Source organism: Saccostrea cucullata, unplaced genomic scaffold (assembly GCF_032062105.1).
Source record: "Saccostrea cucullata isolate Sc308-1 unplaced genomic scaffold, CSIRO_AGI_Scuc_v1 ctg313, whole genome shotgun sequence".
Classification (NCBI taxonomy): domain Eukaryota; kingdom Metazoa; phylum Mollusca; class Bivalvia; order Ostreida; family Ostreidae; genus Saccostrea; species Saccostrea cuccullata.
In genome coordinates this window covers 11,610-34,556 of record NW_026928297.1, presented here as the reverse complement: position 1 = coordinate 34,556, position 22,947 = coordinate 11,610, and the positions used below count along the sequence as shown (strand labels likewise).

Sequence of the window (22,947 nt, the reverse complement as noted above, 5' to 3'; positions counted from 1 at the left end):
TTCGTCTGTCGTTTGTTGTTTTCAAGTAAGCTACATCGGACGCAAGCTTTTATTGACGTCAAGTTTATTCCGGTTCTTTCAAACGCACAACTGACATTTTGAGAATTCTACAGTGAACCGTACGCGCATAATTTCCACGCATGTGACATTACCGTTGTGTTACCCGTTGTCACGTGTGTTGCTAAGGCTGAGGGTAATAGAACGGATTGTTAACTGTGTCTAAACCAATCAGATTTTAGTATTTAACATGAAAGTATAATAAATTATAATGTTATTTTAGTTTAAATGAAGAGTTCTGCTCATAGAATGTTAAAAATATATTTAAGGGGAACAAGAAACAGAGGCATTTTCATGATGACCACAATTATGAATTCCCCATCCAAGGTTTGGGCATTGTTCAATATCTGTTTCTGTTCCATTACAGCTGACGATATCTAAATATATTGGACCTGATCCTTGTCCATAATGTGAACAGCACAAACTTGTAGCATTTTGTCTGTGAAGAAAATAAATTTTCATAATTACTAAACTTTCAATATCACTGTAGGTACCACCAGTCAGTGTAACAATTTTATAAGCAGTCACTCACGTTGGATATCCCAAAGATCGGCATACAACGGCGGCATCTTTGTCATCCCAGCCATCATCACAAACAGTTCCCCAAATGCCATTGTTGCTAACTTCAACCCTTCCTTCATATGGCGTTTGACCTCCTACCAGTCGCGTGGTTATGTCTGCAAAAAAACAATGTGCCATGAGATAAGGTACACATATGAAGGTCTGCATTTCCACACTGTTTTCAAATTTGTGTAGTAAGTATTTAACGTAGAACCTACGTCGTATGACATCATAACTAGTGAATGATTTAAGCGTGTGCTAGATCCATTATGACGTCATAATTGATTAAATGTCACTTTTCCCGTACTTTTCAGCTCCAATAGAAATGGTAGAAAATATATTCACAGAATTCAATTTAAAATTATGCCGAAATAATCTTAATTAATTTTTTTATAATGCTTAATGAAATATGTTTCTTGAATTAGAGAAACTTGTAGGCACCTTTCAATTAATAGATCTTGACCTTAATTAAAAGTTAACAAATCCAATACCATCTTGTGTAATGAAATAACAATGTATACAAAATACTGTAATAATGTCAATGGTATGTACATGGAACTATTTTGAAGGAATGCAAAAATCCTAAAAAAAAATCTTCAATTGCCAACTAAATAGTTGTAATATGTTGATGAAATGTGTTTAAGTCAAAGATGTGCATTTTGTAGATCGTGTGTACATTTTATGATATCTATCATGAAATGATGTGCATTCCTTTTTATAATTATTTGTTACTTATTCATAGTCTTGGAGTTTGATTACAATTTATTACAAATTTACAATTTTTCTATTATATATGATCTTTTCAAATTAAAAGTAAAATTTTTGATAAACATTTTTAATCTGAAAGTAACCCCAAACAGTCATTTAATAATAAGATTCCGTGTAAGTGCAAAAAGGTCAAGAATATTAGGATCGGTAAATTACCTATCTCGCATTAGTTAGAGGGGAAAGGTATATATTTTAATCACTTTTTGTAATCATTTGGGTATGTTCTTTATTATATTGAAGATTGAAAACTTTGTGACAAAGATTTCTGATATATATTTACAAATGTAGGTCGGAAAATTGACTGAAAATAAAAAGAGTTCATTTGCCTATAGTTTTTAAAAAGCGGACTTATCATTTATGTGAATTGGATAAAAAAAAAATTATTCTCGGGAAATATTTTTTGATACTGTTCAATCAATAAACAATAAAAACAAAGATGTTTAATGAAGTAATTTTTGATTTTTTGTCTTCTTTGCATGACAAGTACCCCTGAAAATGACTGAAATTGTGAAGTCGTAATAAGTAATTATCATTCCATGTTTAACTGCTTGCACTTCATTTAATAACAAGCAAACATGTCATGAGCTTTTGACTCATTGATAAGCGGGTGCTAATTTATCATTATGAAAAGTTTGAAAATCTTGTGACAAAGACTTCTCCGACATAGGTTCTACCTTAAGTACAGGTCCACGTAAGAATCAGGCAGCCTATATATAAAAGGTGATACATGAGGTTCTCAGAAATTAATGATTTTTCACTCACAGATTTTTATCAGGGTATAAGACATGTTTGCGGAAGGAAAAATAATTTGGGTCATTGTTACTATGGAAACCTGGAGAAAGAAATTTCCTTAGCAACAGGAACTTTTCTATATAGATTGACGAAATTTCACCCATTTTGAAGGCTTTGTACAAAAAATTTTAAAAAGTAATTCTCTTCTTCCTAAGTGTCACAAGAAAGATAAAATCTAAAAGTGCTCTTACAACGTAATAAAAAGAAATTATATTCTCTAATATATTTACTGTAGATACAGCTAAAGATACATGTTTCCCGTTTTTTGCTGATTCAGCATTTTGCTTAATTTTAGCAAAAATCAAGTCGATATTATTCGTTTCACCATCTTAGTACAATTGTTTCATCTATTTCCTGTAAAACTACAGGAAAGGCTTTCTTAAAATTTGAAAATAAAAAGTTTTGCAAATTTGAAATTTACTAGCTGTTGCTAGGCAACAAAAATGGATGGTTTGATAAATTAAAAATGGTAAAATTCTAAAGCACTGGTAGAAAAATCATATAAATTGTAATCATTGAGTACAAAAAACAATTTTTAAGATAATAAAATATAAAGTATTCTTCCTTGTGTACCTATGACTCTTTTACAATAAGCTATCTCCATGGCAACAGTAAATTTTCCTTAGCAACGAAGCATTGTAAGTTAATTTTCGTACATATTCAGTAAATTTTTTTTAACATATTATCTGATTTTTAGAGTTGAATTGCTATTGCTCAGGTTCGGCATTGTCAAACCAGGTTTTTAAAAGAATTTTTATCTCCATGACAACAGTAAATTTTCCTTAGCAACGAAGCAATGAGTTATTTTTAGAACATATTCATTTAATTTTTTAACATATCATACGATTCTTACAGTTGAATTGCTATTACGCAGATTTGGCATTGTCCAACCAGGTTTTTAAAAGAATTTTTATCTCCATGACAACAGTAAATTTTCCTTAGCAACGAAGCAATGAAAGTTATTTTTAGAACATATTCATTTAAGTTTTCAACATATCATCTGATTCTTATATTTGAATTGCTATTGCCCAGGTTTGGCATTGTCAAAACAGGTTTTGAAAAGAATTGTAAGTTATTCTTCCCAAGCAACAGAATTACAAACATAGCAACAAATAAATCTTAGAAAGAATTAGGATGAAGCAACTTCTCAAAAAAATCTTTAAGAATGTTAACGATAAGACAAAAACATTCTACTCATAGAATTTACTCATAGAATTGAAAAGTCATATACTTGACATATGACTGGTATTTTTTATGCACCCGAATCGATAGATCTGGGGCGAATATTGTTTTTGTCCTATTTGTCTGTCTGTTTGTCTAGCTGTCTGTGTGTCTTTTTGTCTTTTTATCTGCAAACTTTAACCTTCGCCATAACTTTTGAACCATAAAAGATACAATTTCATATTTGGTATACTTACTCCATTAATTAAGTTCTTTCAAATGACACCAAGGTCAATGACCTTGTGACCTTGACTGTGACCTATATGCTAAAAATAGTTTTTTTTCTGCAGACTTTAACCTTCGCTGTAACTTCTGAACCATGAAAGTAAGAGACTTCATAATTAGTATGCATACTCTACTAAATAAGCTCTTTCCTAGAATTCCTTTTGACCTTGACTATGACCTTTTTTTAAAACCTTCATTATATCTTTTGAACCATGAGAGACTTCGTATCTAGTATGCATACTCGGATAACTCCACTAATCAAGTTCTTTCAAGTTCTTTCAAATGATACCAATGTCTCAATATGAGTGAAAAATTCTCGAGAGGGGCGTTAAACACTACACAATCAAATGATGCCAAAGTCACTGACGTTGTGACCTTAACTGTGACCTATATTGGCAAGGTTTAACCTCTCTTGAATCTCTGAGAGTATGAAGATATAATATTTTGGCCAGAAATACCAGTAGCTATAAATATTTTAGTGATGAAATTGAATGCATAATTATTAAGCATGCTAGCAATAAGAAATGTGAACAGAATAAATAACACATGTCAGAAAATATTGAGTTGCCTACAGCCCCCCCCCCCCCCCCCCTTTAAACACACATACACATTTCCATAATTTTGGTGATGAAAAGAATACAAAAGGAATCATAGCTATTATGTATATGCCTTGCTTTATCCCCTCAATGCCAAATGACCTTTTTTTCTGGCAAAGGAAATTTTGTGTCTACCAATGAACAATTTTTTATCCGGAAAAAACAAGGTTGCATAACAATCATTTACCGACGGAAAATAATTTCCTGTTTTTACAACTGCAGCGTCAGATACACGATTTTAGTCTCATCATGATGATTTAAGTTGAAGATTGGGTTAAAAACACAACAGTAATGAGGGACAGGTTTTAGGATGATAGATTCAAATGAATTATTCTAGTAATATATACGGATATCGTATAGAATACCACACGATCAATAATATTACTTAAGAAATGCAAAAGAACAGTCAAGGTGCAGTGTGTGGCCTAAATTTTTATTGATATTGTATTGATAGGTAAAATGATTGAAAATTCTAAAGTTTAGATTATAAAACAGGTCTATCTACATTTTCAAATTTTTTTTGCAATATATATTCTTTTTAAATTGACTATCTCTCAATAAAACAATTTGTGGAAAAATAAAATTATGTCTTGATTATGGCCATGCACCGTAACTGCAACTTTAACAACATTTTGGGATTATGATATAGTTTACATAATAGAAAAATACTATTAATGATTTTTTCCTGCAGGAAAATAATTGTAATCACAAAATTCCTATAGGATTTTTTTCTCCCTTAGGAGTACCTAAAATTCAGTTAAATTTGAATAAATTCCCATAGGAAAAATATGGAAGATCTAAACTCCTATAGGAATATTAAACTTCCCATGGGAATATTTATTCCTGTGGGATTTTTAAAAGATCCTATAGGATTACATTTTCCCACAGGAAAATTATAATTCCCTTGGGAAATGTATTTCCTGTAGGATTTGACAAATTTCCAATAGGATTTTTCAAAATCCTGCAGGATTTCATGTAAATCCCTTGGGAATTCTTACATTCCTACAGGATATTTTTTTCTCCTAAGGGTTTTTTTTAATTAAAGGTGAGTATCTCACCTGACAGGTGAGATACACAATAACAAAAGGTAGATATGAAGTCTACACATCAAGGTCTTTCAGATGGCATCTTTCATTTTCCTGAAAATTGAATATTTGGCGGGCGCCAAAATGCAACTTTTGAAGTTGCATAATTATCCGGCACAGTGTTATGTGCTTACAATAGCTTTCCTCGAACTTTGTTGTCGCCGAGCGCATAGTGTTTATAGTGTTTCACAAACACATCTTGTTTTCTTTTGAAAAAAATAAATCAATGACCTTCTTTTCATTCTAGTGTCATATTGACACTCGAAAGTCTTCAAATTATATTGCAAATTTCTAAAAATTTTGACCGATATCTGCAACAAAAACTGGATTGTCTAATTTCTAAAAAATTTAGAAAATACAGTATTCTAATTAAGAAAAAAAATATTGACTTTTGTTGAGGTCAACTTGTGACAATGCAGACCTGATGAAGTTTTCATTGACCAAGGCCAAAGGTCGATGTTAATCAGTTCCTGTACATGTTCTTGTATACAAGACAAAAACCGTTTTTAAAAATATTAGGATTTTTTTTATTTTACATTTTTCGGATTTCTTTTTTTTTCTCCTTCAGATATATAAATACCCATAATATACTTAGTAATTTGTTTCGTATTGAGATATCATTATATTTCATCTATTATTTATACACTGAATTGACGACAGATTTTCCCGTTTTTAGGCGGAAGCCGCCTATTACTTTTGCATGCTTTGTTGACCTTTCGACCTCTCAAGATGTTTGCCCCGCTTCATGGTACTCCAAACGGATGTATCTTAAACTAAGGGCATACAACCCGCTTAATCATATTTGACCCCTTCCCAATCTTTATCGTTATTATCAAATCAAAAAGCGAGTGTTATGGCGAATTTATTTTAACAATTTATTTTGATTAATGTAAAAAAGTCAAATAAAAATAATAGCCTAATAATAGAACGAATAGTTACTTTGTTACTGCTGATACGTTTCACGTTTGAGAGAAGAACGAACGACAACTCTGTATGTCTAAAACATAAACAAATCGGGTTCAACATTTGATTAGCACGGGGTACTGAAGCGATCTTCAGAAATACTACGAGGGACAAAATAGTTCAAGTAGGTAATTATGTTTAAGAACTAATGACAGGCACATAGCTACTGAGGAACTGATCTTTTCAATAATCTTGTATGAAATAGAAGAAAAGAGGTATGTAACTCCTTTTATCAATTGTGTACTACATTCGCGTAATAATCTAACATATAGACGATTCAGCGTGAAATTATTGTCAACAAACCCACGTGGAGCACAAATGATTTACAATGATTGACTGGAAGTGACAGGCCTTCTCTTCAAAATAAATAAGGTAACTCAACCTGTGTGATTAGCCTATCTTTTATTGTTACCCTTATCTTTGATTGTTTTAACCTGAAAATGTCGCCTCCCTATGCAGGCATGCTTTAGACATGTTAGATATCGTAATATGATAGCTGTTATGGTCGGGTCTTATCGAACGAACTGGTACTCTAATTACCATGATTACATGCCTGGGAGAAATTATTTGAGGAATTATCATGCCGAGTTTGTGTATACATTTATATATCCTTTCTCATTTAATGTTAATACATGTATGTTGAAGGATGGGCCAAAACTGTAAAATCTGGACAGAAATTAAAACGCAAGCATAAGAACTACATTGTGTTTTGTATAGATGTGTCCCTGCTACGGAGGCAGCTAACAGAAAGGGGATATAATTAAGATTGCATTGTGGATTTGCCCTGTGCCACCTCTAAATGGCAGAAGAAAACTCAACTCAGCACAACCAGAAACACTTTTCTGAAGGTGAGTACATCAATTTATTATATTTCTAAATAAGTGGAAAAAATTTTCATAACTTATGAATTATATTTTTTATAGCATAACAAATCATCTTGTTGTGATGGCAAAACTGAATCGAATACTATTTTTGAAAGTATATTTTGACTTTTCTAATTTTTGTTGACTTATTTTCTTTTCTTTTCATTTTTACGAGTTGATGGACATCAACTCAGTTATGTTCTTACAAATGTTGACCTAATTCTAACCAAATAACACACCTCGTTTATTCAGTTCCTTCTACGATAAATTGTATCACATCTTGAAAAACTCTACATAAATAAAAGCGAACATATATATTGAAGACATGTCAATGTTTCTTTTTTGAAAGGAAATTTATTTTAAGTATAAACAATAACATTTTCATTAACAAGCCTTATTGTGTCGGTCCGACAAAAAAAATAGTGCATTTTAAACCGCCGAAGAATGAAAGTGTATTTCGTCACTTCTCATATTCCTATATGTGTATATATGCCTTGTCGATTTTTAAAATTTTTCAAACTAATTGCATAAAATACTGGTTAATTTTTCTGTGCCAAGTTCGTTGGGGTTTATACAAATGACATATTAGGCCTAACATAGAGATCGAACTACTTTTTCATATTCATACGCACCATGCTACTTTGTTTTGTAAACAAAAACACGCAAAATCGGCAGCACAACAGTGACTTCAAAGGAAATTGACGGGACTGTGGAGGCTTACCAGGAAATTTTTAGAAGGTACGTAAATGTAAATACATGTACATTTAAGTATAGTTGCACATGTTGCTCTTAGATATAAACTTAGCCAGTAGTTTATCGATAGGACTTCGTATGCGGTATGGTACTGACCGAGTAAACATTAGCGCCACCTTGTTTTCGCGGCTTCAGGGGCCTGATTCTATATGATTTTTTTCTTTTTGTTTTGTCCGCATAAGTAGCTTCCATTGTGGTAATGAGGCAACTGCCTCACTAGAAATTTTATTTCAACTTTGAAAACACACAAAACAGCAGTCGTACGTGCGACAGGACATGCCATAGAATTTTCGACTAGATTTCCACTTTCTTGAGAGAATCGGTCATGTTTTAGTGAAAATCGAATGAATATATTTTCTGCATGCAAAGAAACTAAACGAAATTATCCAAGATAATATTTTTACTTGTTGTATTACACGAAAAATACAATGAGAACGAAGCATCTGTTGGAACGACGCCATTTTTATTTTAGTCAGGAGCGGATCAAAATCCACCACAAGCACCTGTTCATAATAAATCTGGAATAAGTTATTTTAATTGATTTATGTTTACTCATATCGCTTCAGAAAAATATAGACAACATTTTTAATGTAACTTAACAGGGTGAAAATGTCTTATTTATTAATTTTCATTCTAAAATAAAAAAAAAATATTCATAAATGGGAATATGTGAAAAAAAATACACATGTTCTGGATGAGTACAACGGCATCCTGTGTCATAATACTGTTGAATTAACAATTTGAGATGTAAAAAAAAATAAAGATCAGATCGAGATTTTGATGATCTTAAAGATGATTATGTTGATGATGTCAAGGGCTCAAAAAAAGAAAAAGACAAAATTTTCTTGAAAATATCAGGTTCAAAGAAAAATTATCAAAGCAAGTCTCAGCTATTTCTTGCATTGCAGCAGATATGCATCAAGCATCAAACAATTTCTCAGAAGATAGTAAAGGTAGACAGTGTACGTGTTGCTAATGCACTTGTAAGCATTTTGTATAAAGAAGTGGTTCAAATTCCTACAGAGGATTGGAATTCAAGTGATCTCAATTTATTGCTTTGGAAAGATGATGATATACATTTAAGGTGTTATAATAAATAAAATACCTTTCAAATCTTCCATTTTACTTCTTATTTTATATGTTGTTTTAATTAGAATTTAAAATTTGTTATTTTTCTAGAAGTATAAACCACAAGGGCCAGAGCATAAAGGTTCCTGGGAGGATTTGTTTACGAAACCTTTTTCACTGCTTCTGGAGGTTTGTTGGTTGTTAATTTCTCTTACCGGAGAAATTTAACTCCATCACTACCATGTTGGGGGTTCCCTAATGCCAGATGACATCTCCAGGACAGCAAAGAGGTACTTTTAAAATGTCATAATAAATAAAATACCCTTCAGATCTTCAATTTAATGATAATGTAAAATATTTTATTTTTCTAGAGGTATACACCACAGAGGCAGAGCATAAAGGATGGCTGGGAGATTTGATAAACTTACTGTTGTAGGAGAACAATTTCAAGCATTGATATATATTAGAAAATTGTGCTGTCAGTCTTTTGTATGTTGGAGGACAAGCTTCCCCTTGAAAACTGGAACAAATGTGAAATGAAGAATGTGTATCTTCATATTGAGAACTTTTCCATGTAAATTACCTCTGGGAAAAAGTTTATTTCATATCAATTTATTGTGTTCATTATCTGGTTTAATTTTATATTTGTAATTGTTTTAAAATTGCATGGCGCAAAACATTTTTGCTCACCTGAGTCAAAAGCTTAAGTGAGTTTTTTGATCCGATTTCTTTCTTGTTACAACTTTCCTTTCCCCCTGGGAGCTTGAGACCATTTATAAAGTTAAACTTTTCAAAATGGAACTGATATCTTCTTTTTTTTCAATCCTAGATACTCAGGTGAGTAATGTGGCAGACGGGCCTCTTATTATATTAGATATGTACATTGATTCACAAGTATGTAATTTGCTGCGACATCAATTAGAAGCAATATCATTTTTAAACCACAGTTTGATATCAGAAATTTTATTTTCAAGAAAATGTTGGAGGCATATGTTTATATATATTATATTAATTTCATGTTTGTGAATTTCAAAACCGATTTTAGCTACAATTTACATTGGAAAAAAATGCAGTTGTCCAACTTGTGTCTATTGTGTGTCATGAAAGAAAAATCTTACAGCTTTTTGTGTTAAGCAACAAATATTTCACTGTGATCATGTGTTTTTGCAACAGTTGTGAAGTGTATATGCTCAAGAATATAATTATTAGTTTTCTCCTGTGTCCCAAAACTGTGTTAGTACTTTGATTACTGTAGCATTTATTTGTAAATTAGGGTCCTGTGTAAAACTTCTGATTAAGATTACACACATTTTGCATTCCTAATGCTCGTTACACTTGTGAGAAAATTATGAACAAAATTGTGACAGCGACTTTCTCTTTCTAAAAAGAAAATCATTTTCTTGTAATTTACTGTATATTGTGCTTTTACACATTTAAACTGGAAGACTGCAATGTTTAAAAAATCTTATATGATAAGTATAATAGTAATTGTCAAATTGATTATGAAAAATATTTTTTAAAAGGGATATTACTTTTGCTGTATCCACATTAAGGACATTCAGATACTGTTGTACCATGATAGTTATGAAAGAGCGTTTCATTTCATTTGTTAAAATAGGGCAGTAATACACAATAAATGTATAATTATAATGTAAAAAGAAATGCTTTCCTTATTATTTCACATGACATTATTTGTTTATGGGATTTAATGATACAGTGCATCATCTCATGAAATTGACATCAGAAATCAAATGGAAGTCTAAATTTCTGCTATTTTTAAATGGCAATTTCATTTCTTTATCAGTAAAGCAGTGTTTAATTTATAAGCTTGAACAACCATCAACTCGTATCAGTACTTTCAGTACTTTGATTTTTAAATACATGCAAATACATGATTACTTATAATAGTAGGCTTTTGAAAGAGAAAACAAATACAAAAAAATATTAGAGAAGTCAAATCAGTCAATATTTATCATGTTTAATAATCGCTTACTCGATATCTGACTTTTTCATTACATGTACAGATAATTATGAATTCCATTGGAAATAATTTTTGTTACTAAAATTAGTTATCAAATAAAACACAAATGCACAATACACCCAAAATTACAAAAGGTTGTTTTAATTGGATCTATTTGAAAAACTGCTGTGTACACATGTAGGTTATATAACTAGCGAAAGAGAGGGGATAGATGTTGTTGGTCAGGATCGCTAGTCTTATATTATTTCATTTGTTGCAATTGGTTGTTTCCAGTATATTTACACTAAACTTACTACACAAGTTCACTCTCCGCAGTTTTGAATCTTTTGTTATTTCTATATACCCACTTCACTCTTGAAGTGGGTATAGTGGCATTAATTTCTTTGCATGTCAGATTTCACTGAATGAATGAATGTAGATCAAGGCGATAACGGGTGTTTTACAGCTAGGTGTAGATGAAGACATGCTAAATACCATTTGCATGTTTTAGTTATAATTGATAAGTTTCTGATAAAAATGTGTACCTTGTAAAAAGAAATAATATACATCCGAGTAAACGAGTAACTTTTTTTTAGTATTCGATACTTGGACCTTGGATCGAGTACCCGGTAAAGTTGACTTCCCTAGAAAATATATCAAAATAACCGGTATATCATAAAAGGTTATTTGAAGTCCTTGATTTCATTTATTGAAAGTCAGATACATAATGTGAAATAATTTTTGTTAAATAAACATTGTGAGATATTCTTAATTTTTTTTTTCAATTATACACTTTGTAGAAAATTCTGCCAAGAGACAGTTGTGAAGGGAATCAGGTAGATAATCTCCAGAAAAGAAATCACCACTGATATTGGGATGTATGTACCAATATTTTAATACAATCATCAAAGACAAATTTACCACAGGAATAAAAATAAAACTGTCTGGCATTCAAGGGCCTGCCATGGTAGAAGCTCTCCTGAAAAAATATTCCATTTATTGTGGACATCATGACACAGGGTTCACCTGTCATCAGCATTAAAGACTTGTGTGATTTGTTCTACCTGGGCCATACGTGTATTGAATGAAAACAATTCATAGAACCACAAGCGCATTGTAAATCTATTTAAGGTATTCTGTGTATGTTGTATTCCTTATATAATTTGCTGTTTTGTAACAAGACTTTGTTTCATTGGTACTAAAACTTAATACATGTACACATACAAAACCCAAAAGCAGTTGTGATATTTATTGTTTTTTATTACTCATTAGTTCTCATTTTTGTGTGAAATTTTATAATTTTCCATTTCTTGTTCCCCAAAACCATATCTTACAAATTTTATATATTGCAACTTGCATTTCAATTTTAACTTGTTATACTTGACAAAAACAAGAGGTACTGTGAGCAATGAACTGACTAAATGATACCCCCGCCTCCCATATGATTATAATGGAAAAGTCCATGTTTTGCTGTGGCCGGGAAACCCAAAATATGTGTCAGATCAAAAAGTAAAAGAGGAGGTGCACAATGGCAATATGTAATAAAGGTTCTGTGAAGGTTTCATTAAATTTCACTCAGTGGTATAAGAGGAATTGCGGATAAGATATGAGTACCCCAAAGCGTAACAGACGGACGAACGGACAGCTAGACGTACGTACGGACGGACATACCGATTACAGTATACCCTCCCACTTTTCAAGCGGGGGTATAATAAATGTTAAAATGTTCATATTGCTATTGACGTGACTTATTCTCATGTATCCGCATCAAAACCAAGACATATTGTTTATTCTTGTTCCTTGGTTTCAATACTACAATCCATCAAAATATTTATCACCCCCCCCCCCTTTAAAAAAGATTATGCTTCAAATATGTGTCATTAAAGTTTTGCACATGAGAACCTGCAAACATGCTTCCGCCTATCAGTACTCTCAGTACTTTGATTTTTCTGGTCATGGCAAGGAGCACACGGTGGGTGTGACCAGCTGGCAGGAGATGCTCACTCATCCATGGCACCTGATCCCACCTCTGATATTTCAGAGGTCCGAGTTTTCTCTGCTTCTATTTTGTAATGTTTTATGGACTTTGATATTGAATACTATTCGTTATCTCCTTATCCTTCTTTAATGGAGTAACTACCAGTATTTCATTATGTAAGGAATTAATATAATAGCTACCAAAATTATATTAAATAGCCTGGGTTGGGATAGTTTACGCTTTATAAACCTCAAAGCTGTTAATAAAAAAGTGTTATCTGTTCCAGTCCAGGTAATAAACAGTACACCGTGGACAGCTATTAAATTCATTCCTTATAAGCAATTTTTTTATCCAATCAAATGAAATTTTACAGCCGGAATAGATTAATACAAGATAACTTTATCTTGATAAAGAAATACTAACTAGCATAAGTTATTATTTATTTGTTATAACTAAAAAATAATTTCGATATCAGGGGTCTAATGAAAAAAGAAAAAAAATACGTTAATAATGAAAACAGTGATAGTGTTCATGATATAAACAATAAATGTTTGTACTCAAAGCTTGCTTTATTACTCCCAGTTGTTTCAATACGCAAGAGACAGTCTAACGAACTATATCTAAAAGAAAGCAAGCTACTGACAAACAAGTTGATGAAATAAGAATGTCAACAGTCTTCCTTATTAAAAGTCATCTTTTGCAAGTTTTAAGATTTTTAAATGATGCAATTATCTTTTTCACGAAATCATAAGTATCTCTCCTTGGAAAAAGATGTGACAATTCATCCAAACAAATCTGAATTTGCATTACCCAAGGATACTTACTGGTTTGTTAAAATTGGTCCATTTATAACCTTTGTTGTGACAATGACAACGACATCAGACAATGCACATATTATGATCAGAAAAGATTATCCAAAGATTTGTCATTACAAAATTACTTCACCAAGACAAAATTGTTTTTAAAAAATTAGCCAATGACCTTGAACTAACCAAACTGACCTTGGGTCAAGGTCTTACATGTGAGTCAACAAAGCTATCACTGTATCAAGTAGGAAAATCCAATGATTAATTTCTCTGTTACAAAGTTTTGGACCAGACAAGTGACCTTGAACATGCTGGCATGACCTTGTGTCAAAGACATTGCACCCCTTTGGATCATAAGCAATCTCTAAACAAAGCATGCGCTTCTAGTGTTTGTATAGGAAGGACACAAAGAGATTTCTGAATAACACACACCCCAATTCCCTTCCAGAACCCCCAGCCACATACTATTTAGCTCACTTGAGCCGAAGGCTCAAGTGAGCTTTTCTGATCAAAAGAGCCATAGCTGCCTTACCGCCAACTCGGCCTACTCAAGTATTTAAAAGGAAATCACCTGTTTCTTTTTTTAGATACATGTACCTTTTCAATTTAAAATCAAACTGCATGTATGTAATCATTTGTGAACCAGTGTTATATTTTCATAGTTGCAATGACAGGTATTTTACTTGTCCAATACTCTTATTCTAAACAAGATTTTTAAAGAAAATCTTAAAAATAAAACAGCCTAGCAGCTATAACTTTGGGTAATTAAATAGTTTAAGACTGTTATCCCCAAGATACTTTCAATGTGTATAATGTTTTTTATATATCTTTTTTAAAAATTATTTTTACATGTATTAAAAAATAATAAAAGAAAACATAGGAAAATGCACACAGAGAAAAAAAAATAAAATCGTATTTAAGTAACACGCACTGTGAGACTCGAATTCACGATCATTGTGTCCTCAATCCAGCAATCATACCGCTACGCCACGAAGTCTTTGTAATCAAATGGATAAAATTAAGACAGATTGTTGAATTTTGAAATAATTTTAATAGAAAAATTAAATACATATTTTCAACATTTTCAATAGGATATTTAGATACTGTAAACCAACTTTTATTCGCGACGACTTTATTTCGCGTTTTACCGGGAGTAAACTAGTTCGCTACGATTAATATTCGCGATCAAGCCTTTTTGGAACTGTTTTCAATATAAAAAGAGACTTTATGCCCCGTTCGCGGCAAGAAATATTCGCGATGCCGAGGCTCTCGCGAACCTCGCAAAAATTTCTCCCATGCGAATAAAAGTTGGTTTACAGTATTTGTTACTCTTTAAAAAAAGTAAAATAACCAGTTAGACTGCGCAAATTCAGTTTCACTGCAATAATATACATATTTTTAAAGTTTTATTTCTTAAGTGCAATATATGACCTTTTTTGACTTTTTTGAATTTTTGGTTGCCATGATAATGAAAAAAAAAATTCAATATTATTAGTTAACACAAAAAAATATTGTGTATTCTATGCTTTTAAAATTTGATTGGTATTCAATGATTACAATTGAAAAAAAAATTAGACTGACTTACGAATTCTGCTTACTTGTGCCCATAATATACAGACTTTGTCCAAAACTTATTAACCTCAGCCTTCGGCCTCGGTCAATCAATACCTCACCAGATCTGCGTTGTCAAAAGTACAGGGATAATCCTAATCAAAATTATATATATCTTTTTTATATCCAGATTGCTGTATTATTTAAACTTGTAGAAATTAGACTGTGCAGTTTTGTTGCAGATATTGGTAATGATACAAAATTTTCAGAAATTGGCAAAATTTTGACGGCTCAAGAGTCTCAGTGACTTGCTGCCACTAGCATGAAAAGTAGGTCAATGATTAACTATTTGAGAGCGATAAAAAAAAAAAATAAATACCACAGACATAAGTCAAGTAATTGATTTTTCATTTCAATAAGTATATTGTAGAATGTTTTTGCCTAGTTAACATCCAAAAAGATAAAGCTTTATGTTGACGAATTGCTACAAACTGATTCTATTTTAAAGTATTTGTTGCTATGTGGATAACTTCTGTTGTTATGGATACACTAACCTAAACTATTTTTAAAATCTGGTTTGACAATGCTGATCTCGAGCAATAGCAATTCAACTCTAAGAATCAGATGATCTTTTAAAAACATCGATAAATATGCACTGAAAATAACTTACAATACTTCGTTGCTAAGGAAAATTTACTGTTGCCATGGAGATAGCTTATTGTAAAAGAGTCATAGGTACACAAGGAAGAATATTTTATATTTTATTATCTTAAAAATTGTTTTTGGTACTCAATGATTACAATTTATATGATTTTTCTACCAATGCTTTAGAATTTTACCATTTTTAATTTATCAAACCATCCATTTTTGTTGCCTAGCAACAGATAGTAAATTTCAAATTTGCAAAACTTTTTATTTTAAATTTTAAGAAAGCCTTTCCTGTAGTTTTACAGGAAATAGATGAAACAATTGTACTAAGATGGTGAAACGAATAATATCGACTTGATTTTTGCTAAAATTAAGCAAAATGCTGAATCAGCAAAAAACGGGAAACATGTATCTTTAGCTGTATCTATAGTAAATATATTAGAGAATGTAATTTCTTTTTATTACGTTGTGAGAGCACTTTTAGATTTTATCTTTCTTGTGACACTTAGGAAGAAAAGAATTACTTTTTTTAAATTTTTTTGTACAAAGCCTTCAAAATGGGTAAAATTTCGTCAATTTATAAAGAAAAATTGGCCTGTTGCTAAGGAAATTTCTTTGTCCAGGTTTCCATATTAACAATGACCCAAATTATTTTTCCTTCTGCATACATGGCTTATACCCTGATAAAAATCTGTGCGTGAAAAATTATTATTTTCTGAGAACCTCATGTATCACCTCCTGCCTGATTCTTACGTTGACCTGTACTTAAGTATTGAAAGATTTGTCTATCATTATTAAGGGAACCAGTACTTATATTACCCAAATGTTAATGTTTCTTTACTTTATTTCTACGTATATACATTAAGGATGACGTTTATTACTCAGGTTTCAGAAAACAGAAAGGAAATTTTATAAAGTTTAGTATGTTAAATAAAAAATTGTTCTAAATGGATAAAATAACGTATTTTTCACTCAGTATCAATTAAAATTTTGTTTTATTTTTTGAAGAAAATATACAGGAACAAAAGTCTATGTATGGTAATGAAGAGGAAATTCGGACTAAATTTTTAATTTTTCATTTTTGTCAACTTTTTTTTTTAATTTCTTGCTATATTAATCACTAAGTAAAGGTTACATGTATTTTTAGACCTCATTCTGCAAACCGTTCACGGTAGCTCAGTCGGTAGAGCGCTCGCTCTGTGATCGGGAGGTCGTGAGTTCGTATCTCGGCCGCGACTGACCCAGTCGATAAAGGTATCACACCGGTAATTGTTTTCACTATATAATTCTATATAGAATAAAAAAATCGTTAAAAATCAGGTATTTGTTTACATGAAAAAATATTTAGCAGGAGGTGTTAAACATTACCTGTCACATTAGCTAACACCAAAAAACAGGGTACCCACACGGCATTTTCGGACTTTTTCCATCTGCAAACAGGGCTACCCTCAAATCCACGTGTTTTCACTTTGTTTATAAACACCTCGAGTGCATCACAGGAAGTAGCCTCCTATGCCCTGAAAAAAAAAGTTCCTGTCAAAAACCTTTATTTATTCACAAAGTACATAAAATTTACTAGACACAGGTACCTAAGTTGTAAAAATGGCTTGGAAGAAAATAGAAAAACGCCTCGAAAGAAAAGAAAATTAATTTTATATATATGGACCTACATTTGACTAAGTTCATTTTGATTGGTCAATTACCGGTGTGATACCTAAAATGGGTAGCAACTGTTCCTTCACCATGCGCTCGGCACTTTGAAGTGAAAGTTGCGGGTCCTTCGGATGAGACCTTAAAAACCGAGGCCCCGTGTCAGCGGCAGGCGTTGGCACGATAAAGATCCGTCACTGCTCAATGGCCCTGAGTGCCGAGTAAAGGTCAAAATTTGAAGCCCTTCACCGGCATACGGTGACGTCTCCATATGTGTGAAAAATTCTCGAGAGGGACGTTAAACAATATACAATCAATCAATCATTTTGCAAAGATGATAAGTGTTAAAGCCCATAAATTATTTCAAATAATTCAATGCTATGAAATAAAGAAATTCAAAAATATGTACGAAAACCATTCCAGACAACATATCTCAATAATTTGACCATTGACCCCACATAATATTAATACTATGAGAATTAAGGCAACAAAAGTAACCTGAGGCTATAAATTATGTAGAGTTTTTATCATTCAAATTTGTGTATTAGTCGATTAAAAATGGGGAAAAAATATAAGTATGACAGAGGAAATTTTGACCGTAATAATTATCATGTTTATGGCCCAAACTCTAATCATTTCTTTACATGAAGCAGCGCTGTTCCATTGCTTATAATATTTCATTATTTAAAAAGTTTTGTTACTTGTAATATTTTGTGAGTGAAGAAAAAATTGGTCGTAGAGTGAATAATTGAGGTATTTCCCGAGAAATACTCAGGGGCCACTAGCATGAAAAGTAGGTCATTGACCTATTTATTTGAAAATGAAATTTAACACAAGAATCATAGGTGTACAATGTGCAATAAGTGATATTTTCGTTCTTATCAGTCGAATTTTTAGTCATCTGAGTAAAGGTATACCTTAAAGAGTAAACTTCATTGAAATAGGACCTTTTTACGTACAATAAACTAACACCCCCTTCCCCCGAGAACCCCTTTTATGCATTAGCAGATAAGAATTAATCTCAAATACATTGTACATATGACTGTGCAGTTTTTGTACACATGCCTTGTAAACAGTTACATTATCATCAACACCTCGTATATAATTTAATTTTAAATTCCATTTTAATATTTTGGATAGTAATAAAATCATAGCTATTTCAGTTTGCGCTAATCCAATTCATATTATGACATAACTTTTTTATTTAGCCAAATACAAATTCAGTAATATATGTTGACAGTCTCAGCCACGCCGATTTGTGTAATCATTTAGTTATGTAGTTAAGAATTAAAGCATTTAACTGAGCAGACATGTTTTCTGTTACAAGTGTCTAGAACACGGACAGTACACTATAAATGAGTAGTTTCGGGATACAAAACAAAAAATCGTCAAAAAACCCGTGAACAATTATATAATAGTAAAGCAAATAAAAATTGTTTCCAACAATTAATTTTCAAACCATCTTTTATAACAAATAAACATATTAAAAGTACTAGTATAATCAATATCCATGGTGTGCGACAAATAATATACTTAAAATAGTATTTTAAGTATGCACCTATCTCCTTTAATGTGATTGAAAACATTACCAACCCTCTTTTTATGTTTACAAAAATATTAAGTTAAATTTTTTTTTAATAAAAATTCGAAAATGATTCTTACTCCAGAATGGAAGGCAACGAACAGAGACATCTTGTTTATGGTCACAATTATGACGACCAATTCCACTGTGTGCACAGTGCTGAATATCTTTTTCTCGTCCATTACAAGAGACATCGTCAAGGTAAATGGGACCTAAGCCTTGTCCAAAGAAAGCCCAACGAAGGCTTTGTGCACCTTGCCTGTAAAATATATACATGTTCTTTACAAAAAAAGTTTTATTGATATAAATTGCTGACAAGAAATCGTTTGAATATGGAAAACTATATACAATATTGAGCTAATTATTCCCCCGTTATCAGAAATTCGGTGTCATCTATTTTTTACCCTGTTCTTTAGTTTGTTTGTTTAGCTGTTTGTCTGCAAAAATGAATCTTGCACATAACTTTTGATTTGTTGGAGCTATGGTTTTCATACATCAAACGTGTACATGGTAATTCTTGTGACAAGGTCTTTAGTGGATTGACTGATTGATTGTATATTGTTTAATTTTCTTATCGATACTTTTTCACTCCTATGGAGACGCCATCACTTAGCGAGGGATCTTTTTGGTGGCTGCAAAAAATAATGTGCCATGAGATAAGGTACAAGATACAAGATATTTTATTTACCAATCAAGGGCCCCGAGGGGCATTTCAACATACATACGAGGGTTGATCCAAAAGTTCGTGGAATTTCTTCATATTTTATCTATTTATAAGTGAAATTGATTGAAAATTACAAATGAGAATATAGACACTTGTTGAATATTTAAAATATAAAAATATTTTAAATATTTGTGATAGTTACTCTGTGGCAGTTGCCATAGAAACGGATGTTTGGAAATGCGGGGGAGACATCAACACGCTTATTATCAATTTAATTCTTAATTCTTGAAATGAGAATAAAACCGTCCTATGTGTTACAGAAAACGAAAAATATGTCATTATTACGATTGCTTGATCTTTTATAAACCTTTTTGTGAGATTTTTACTGATTTCACTAGATATTTGGTTCATTAGTTGAGGATTTATTGTTCATCTTTAGGTTGTTAGCCAACGTCAAATTTTGGTCAAGTCATAAGTTTTATGAAAGTCCCGGGATCACTCTATCTTAAACGCGTATATTATTGATATAGGATTAGGAAAAATGCATTTAGGTACTGGGTTCCAGTGTCGTAAGGAATTTAAGAAAAATAGAACTTCCATGGACGTTGATTAAAGGTGTGGCCGCCTTTTGGAGGCTCTGTTTTAAGTGTTTATCCCCTTAGAAATTAAAAGCGTTCATGGACGTCGTCGGCTGATGTACTATTCTTGACATTGCTACTGAAATTGGAACATCATAGGGTAAGATGGAGAGTATTTTGAAATATGAGTGAAAAATGAAGATTAGTGGGTACGAGCGGATACCCAGGCTTTCTTGAGAAAAAAAAAATGGACAAAAGGGCAGCATTTTGTAGAATTTCGTATTCTAATTGGACAGTAGGGTGAGATGCTTCTAAAACGTGACGTGACATACCTAACTTGAAGTTACGTCGAAGTCTCCCCCGGGTTTCACAACTATCCATTTTCAGAAAGCTCGTGTGACCTTATTGGTAATTGGAACGGGGTGAAATTTTCCAATATTGTTGCAGTATGACTCTATATCATAAATATGCCTATTGTTTGTTTTCATCAAATCACGATAAAATTTTAGAAAGAAATTCCACGAACTTTTGGATCAACCCTCGTAAATGAACAATTTAAACATTCTCTCTTTTTTTATAACAATATAATTAATTTTTTTTAAACAGTTATATAGATGACCAAGTTACATAATAATATTGTTCTCAGTGTCACTGATCATACATAATACAAGTGTCCAGAAGAATGTCAATGATCACAAAACAATACGAAAATGTGATGCTATACATGTATAAATTTAAATGGCTTACGATTCATAAACATGATGACAGAATCTATGTATTGGTTCTTTTACCATTTTCAGAAATAAATTTTCCAAGTAAGCATAAAATTTCTTTATTTTCATTATTCAATATCCATATAAGTTTTTCATCAGGTTTCAAAGAAGAGACGTTTGGGTTGATTTTTAATATTGTTTCAATTAATTGCAACCTTTCATTGCTGTATTTTGGACAAATGAGCAAAAAATGTTGTTCATCTTCTACTTCCTGTGTATTACATTGAGAACACTTTCTAGATTCAGGGGGAAGTCCTGCATATCTTCCCCTTTCAATATTTAATTGATGTGCAGATATGCGAAGTTTAGTTATATTTTTCCTCTGATCATAGTTATTGACAATGTGGAGATAGTGTTCTCTTCCAAAATTGGTTTTGAAGATGGAATAAGTTCTTAGTTTACCATCATTTTGCTGCCTATTTTCTCTATACCATTAGTTTATAAAATATTGTCTTATAATACATGATGATTTCTTTTTAAATGAACAAGTACTATACTTTGATAAGTCAATATTTTTGAACATATATGAATGTCTGTATTTTAACACTTTTGTCAAATTTGTGTATTAACTGTTTTTCAACATGGGGCCTCTCTTTATACGGTCTCATCCGAAGGACCAGTCTCCACGTCCCACAGTGGGATTCGAACCCGCGACGTAAGGATAGACTCCTTACTTCGCGACTCTAGAGCACACGCTCTAACCACTGCGCCACGCGGGCGACAGGTCTTTTTTGGATATAAACATATTTGATTTCTTTATCTTGGAGTCCCAAGCTCTAGACTTGGCCATAAATTTATGGCAGTTGGAGCTAGAGCTTTTATATTTCAAATACGTATTTTTTAACACCGTGGTCTTCCTCAGTGTACATTTCATTTAATCCTTAGATGTCGGAGCTTAACCCACAGTAAAAAATTAAACTTGACAATTTTTTTCCTTAAAGGATCATGCTTGGGATTTTATATTTCAAAGGTTTATTTATTGACACAATTTTTGGTTCTCTTTTTCGGGGGGGGGGGGGGGGGTGGGGGGGTTAATAACATTTTGCTCCCTAGGATTTTGACTTGTAATATTCGAGAAACTTTTACCTTCGCCATAAACTGCCATACAGGGGCATCACTGTTTATATCCTAAAGTTAAACCGCGTAGAAAGGCTCAAAATTGTAGACTTCAATTTTGCTAACGAAGGATATAACTAAAATCCCAATGACAGTTTCTCACGAAGGGCAAAAAAAAACATACCAAGGGAATCCTAGTGATCTCTGAAACAGATTTTTGTGACAAAGTCATTCGATTAAAAAAAAAAGAAGAGTGAAACATATCAACTCTAAAAAATATAAACAACGAAAAATGCTTGAGTGAAGAAAAACACAATATTTATCATATCAAAAATTGTGATTGATTTAAATTTTCCAGAAATTGCCAAAATAAAATGGTATTTTATCAAACTACTGTCATCGAATTATTTGCTAAAAGAGATACTGTAAAACGAGAATATTTGGCGCACTATTAATTTTAGCGCCTTTGGCGCAAGAGCCCCTGAGCGCTAAAATTTATTGTGCGCTAAAGGATTTCAAAATATCATTTTTTTGTGTGTGTGTTCAAAGCTTTTACATAAGTACATGTAAACCGGAACAAGCGATTACGTAATGTCGAAGGGTCATTGGATTTTATATACACACTAGCACGTACAGCACATGTTCGGAAGACAGAAAGTTCTGCCAAATTATAATTTGATTAAACTTTTGTTACCCCGGTAGTTGTTACCCGATTATTATCATTAGCACCTTTAAAGTTTGGCTTCTCG

General features: G+C 32.0%; 2 long non-coding RNA genes across 2 annotated transcripts; one reads left to right on the top strand and one right to left on the bottom strand.

Moving 5' to 3' along the window:
• Positions 1 to 263: 263 nt before the first annotated feature.
• On the bottom strand, positions 264 to 22,402 carry LOC134277132 (uncharacterized). Its single transcript, XR_009994199.1, has 4 exons — positions 22,383 to 22,402; positions 19,208 to 19,386; positions 590 to 734; positions 264 to 496 (listed from the first exon to the last, which is right to left on the bottom strand). It is a non-coding gene; the product is annotated as an uncharacterized LOC134277132 (long non-coding RNA).
• On the top strand, positions 7,361 to 9,691 carry LOC134277133 (uncharacterized). The gene is made up of 3 exons (XR_009994200.1): positions 7,361 to 7,869; positions 9,064 to 9,242; positions 9,324 to 9,691. It is a non-coding gene; the product is annotated as an uncharacterized LOC134277133 (long non-coding RNA).
• Positions 22,403 to 22,947: the final 545 nt, after the last annotated feature.